This window comes from Octopus bimaculoides, chromosome 29, assembly GCF_001194135.2.
Source record: "Octopus bimaculoides isolate UCB-OBI-ISO-001 chromosome 29, ASM119413v2, whole genome shotgun sequence".
Taxonomy (NCBI): domain Eukaryota; kingdom Metazoa; phylum Mollusca; class Cephalopoda; order Octopoda; family Octopodidae; genus Octopus; species Octopus bimaculoides.
Window position 1 is genome coordinate 10,185,225 of NC_069009.1, and position 4,799 is coordinate 10,190,023.

Below are 4,799 nucleotides of genomic sequence, written 5' to 3' on the forward strand. Positions count from 1 at the left end.
TTATTATTATTATTATTATTATTATTATTATTTTATTTCTCAGATTCCTTTCGTCACACATTCCACGACCGCTTGAACGACATTTTGCCCCACGTGTCTATTTTTATTCTGCCTGTTCCATATTAAATATATATGTCTACTTATATGTTATTTTCCTAAGTGGATTGCTTGTCAAGTAGTTTATTCCCCGAACAATCGCACCGATACGCCGTTTGGAACGGAACTTCTCAAGTGGTAGCTACATATTTCAGTCATTGATTCCACGTCCTCTGATACTTGTGAGTAATATTTCCAACAAAGCAGATGTCTTGTTTTGACAAATGAAAGTCGATGGTTGCGTCAAAAGCTTTATGGTAGCATCCAGAAGCAAGTTGGATCTTCTCATACATCTTCCTTATGACATCAGTGTCAGAATTCATCTGAATGTTTGCAAAAAGATTTTCCTAGTAAGTGTTGGTACATCTTCGTTCCTCAAATTGAAGCGTGGATTTTACAGCACGTAACCACCGATCGGAAATCGAAGCAGACACTCTTTAACGGCCCATCTATCGTCTCATCGTCCAAGTATCAGGCGTTTAATTCAGTCGTGATGCTCCGTGCAATGCTGTCTACCTTCAGAACTACTAGACGGGACTCGTGGATCACCTTGTTGAACAACATTCGAAGTTTGTATGACATTATCTGAGGTGAGACTATGCTCGGATCCCCGTACAACAGGTAAAGCAGTAGTCAAGCAGACCGAGCACGCCTGAGGCAGGCCTAGAGCAGGCTTTGTAATGAGATGCTTGAAATCGCTCGATGTGACCTCAAGAGGACAGCCATTGAAGAACTTGCTAGCGGCATTCATTGCTCTCTAGTACCTGCTGGCTACACCTAACCCCAGCTGTACCGGACTGAGACCTTCAGCAAATTCGGGTGTGACAGATCTGCAGATAGTTTTGGCCGTGAACACCCAAAACACATTTTCACAAAGATAGGGCATATGTCACCGTCCTTTTACCTGAGAACAATTAAGCGGGCTGAAGAAAAAGGTCTTAGAACTAATGGTCTATGGTTATGTGTCTGGATATGGTAATGAATACCGCAATTGCATTCAACAGCCAGTACTCGGCTACGTCAGAAAGTGGGCACAGTAGATCATCTGGTGTGGTCTTGTCGGACACCTCCGCTTCTTTTTTCAGGGAAAGACCTCAAGCCAGAGAGGATATCTTGCTGTGAGACACGTATGGTACCTGAAGGCCGGGTGCCTGGATGTTTGAGTAGGAAAAACGTCAGGACCTCTTCAGTAAGGTAGAGAATGGTAACATCTGGGCAACTACCCTGAGAGCAGCCGAAACATCACCATCGGTCAGTTTGGCGTTTACTCGGACGCGTAAATGCTTTAAATCGGCTGCAATTCTAAAAGGAATTAATGCTAAATTTTATAGTTTTTAAAATAAGAAATGACTTTCCACAAGGACTCCTAAAATAATTGAAAATATAAAAATGGAAATAAAATTAATGATATATCGACGGCCATCTTAGCAGCTTTATTAAAAAACGGAAAACGATATATTAATATCTTGAGGCCGAAAAGACTTACGCTGTCACGGGGTTAGCTGCAAGGGAACACCAAGAGAGAGAGAGAGAGAGAGAGAGAAAATAAGAGAGAGAAAACAAGAGAGAGAGTGGGAGAGGGCGAGATATAGAGAGGGAGAAAGAGGGAGAATATAAATCGATAAATACACATTACTGTGACTAACAAGAAATAGCACTTTAAGATTCAAATTTTTATATCTTCTATCTGTCAGTCGGTTTATCTATCCACACTAACATAGATTATTGGACGGATGATAAGATGATAAATTTAACATGGATAGAAAGATAGATTTTTTTAAGAAAAATGAAATAATTTATCAAAATAGCTTTGGGTGTTGTTGTTGTTGTTGTTGTGGTTCTTCTTCTTCTTCTTCTTCTTCTTCTTCTTCTTCTTCTTCTTCTTCTTCTTCTTCTTCTTCTTCTTCTTATTATTATTATTATTATTATTGAGTGAGAGAACAGCGCATGCCATCAAAGTGACACTAGGGTAAAATATACGAAGCTCACTATGCCCATCATGATCATGACTACCCGTTTGATAAGGGTACACCAAGCACATGCATCACAACCATATGTGCGCGACATGGTGATCTCATTTCATGATAAACAGCGCATGACCTCGCATGTAGGGCCCAGTTAGAATTTCCTTCAGGTCGAGTAGCCCATCCCGCTCAGAGGTCCCTGAATAAGGTTTGTTTAATGATGTTGAGCAAAACACCCATGTTTCCAAACGAGAATTATTCAAACCCCAAATAATTCCTCTCAACACATGGTTATGATGCTGCTCCCCCACTACTTCTGCTCATGATCATCATCATCATGATCATCATCATTATTATTATTATTATTATTATTATTATTATTATTATTATTATTATTATTATTATTATTATTATTATTATTATTATTATTATTATTATTATTATTATTATTATTATTATGATTATGATTAAGGTGGCGAGCTGGCAGAATAGTTAGCACGCCGGGCGCAATGCTTAGCGGTACTTCGTCTGCTGTTACGTTCTGAGTTCAAATTCCGCCGAGGTCGACTTTGCCTTTTATCCTTTCGGGGTCGATTAAATAAGTACCAGTTACGCACTGGGGTTGATGTAATCGACTTAATCCGTTTGTCTGTCCCCTCTATGTTTAGCCCCTTGTGGGCAATAAAGAAATAATAATAGTAATAATAGTAATAATAATTATTATTATCATTATTATTAACACTGACTTTGCACAGTTTTAACACTGGAGATGTACTGCGGTGTCAGCTGTTCACCAGTGAACTCAGGTAACAAGTCTTATTTTCGAGCACCTTCCGGAGTATTCGAGAGGTTACAAGCAGTGCTGTTTCTGCAAGTTCTCCACCCTTATTTCAGCCCCTATTTCTTCCATGTACTTCTCAAGATTTTTACTCACTGTTCCCTGGGCTCCAATAATTATTGGTACAGCTACCACCTTTTTCATCGATCACAACTGCTTTACCTCCCAAGCTAATCTGTCATATCTATCGACTATTATCATTATTATTATTATTATTATTATTATCATTATTAATATTATTATTATTGTTATTATAATTGTAGTAGTTATTATTATTATTTTTAAATTTGATGTTCTAAAGTTGTATTTTCAGGTAAAAACATCAATAGCATGAAAATTAGTAATTCAACTGAACTGAACTGAAATGAGACGGAAATAAACTTTGCCAGATCGCAAACAACTTGGAGTGAAGTTTGTCAATGAAAACTATAATAGTGGTGGTGGTGTTGGTAGTGGTGGTCATCGTTAGTGGTAGTGAGTAGTAGTGAGGGAATAATGAAAAGTGTGTGTATTTTTTTTCACAGAGTTACATTTTTTATATCACCTATTACTTGATGTATGCCATAACTGAAATTATCATCTGCTCGCTGCAGAATTTATATTTACTCACAAAATATAGTTGACAGACAATGTACACTAACAAAAGAGGGTATGAGAAGGTAAAGGCAACGACCTAAAGAGAGGCAGAGGGTTGAAACACTAGAACAAGAAACAACAATGTAGAAGGCAAAATATGAATGATAGAGAATACAGTGAGCATTTGCAAGAGATAAATTGATAATGAGAACGTAAAAATGAACTGTAAACATGGTTGAATGTCATAACATTAGTGATATGAATATTTTCTTTAATCCTTGCGAAGCACATAGAGTTATAAAAGAACCTCTGATGTGCATGATTCTTGAATTACACTGTTATCCAGAAAACCTGAAAGATGTTCTTAAATGAAAATGATGCAGAATATACAATTTATATAGGAACATTAATTTTAATGGCTCTGTAGGAACTTATAAGCATCTGCACAATTTTGTATTTTGCATAGAATTTCCGCAGGTACTGTTAGTTTAGATAAATATATTATAATTATAGAAAACAAAAAAAGAAATCGAAGTTCTAAAATGAGCAAAAACATAGAATACAAAATAATTTTAGGCTTATTCGACTTCGTCAAAAAACTATTCCTCTGTAGATGAGTTGAAAGTGTTACAATTGATACATTAAAAAACAAAATTTAAAAGAGTATTTTTTTCCAGTTTCCAGTATAGTAATTTCGAGTGTTTGAGAACTGGAATAGTATAAAATGACGAACAATGTAGACGGAAATGTAAGAAAAGAAGAATCATTCGTTATAATGCAAAGGACAAAATTGAGCATGTAGGTAATAATAAGAAAACTAAAGACAAACAAATACGAGATAATATTAAAACTAAAAAATAAAACTAAATACAAAATGGGAATTCTTAGATGATATATACGCAAAGTACTTACATGTTTTCCCACGAAGCCATACAGAAGTCTTCGATACCAAACTGAATAATGAAGCTGTGGACCAGCAATCTATACGCACGTGCGTGTGCGCGCGTGCATTTGTGTCTTTAATGTCAAATGGGCATTGGTTGGTCATTTGCAGAAAGAGACTCAGGGGAATGTGAGCTAAAGACGACTTCGTTCTTTCTACCTTTCTATTTTCCTGCATTTCTACCTATCTATCGTTCTACACACATACATGTGTGTATGCGTGTTTGTGTAAGTGTGTGTGCTGTTTTTGTGTGAGAGAGAGAGATAGACACGGGCACACATATAAACGTACGCATGTATAAATATATATATGTATGTATATATGTATATATATGTATGCATATATATATATATATATATATATATATATATATATATATATA

General features: G+C 36.1%; 1 protein-coding gene across 1 annotated transcript in view; it reads right to left on the reverse strand.

The window, feature by feature from the left end:
- LOC128251221 (decorin-like) overlaps positions 1–4,465 on the reverse strand; it is an 81,220-nt gene extending 76,755 nt beyond the window's left edge. The window contains exon 1 of the mRNA XM_052977851.1: positions 4,387–4,465. The gene's annotated coding sequence lies outside the window, so the exon portion shown is untranslated. The remainder of the gene's footprint in view (positions 1–4,386) is intronic.
- Positions 4,466–4,799: the final 334 nt, after the last annotated feature.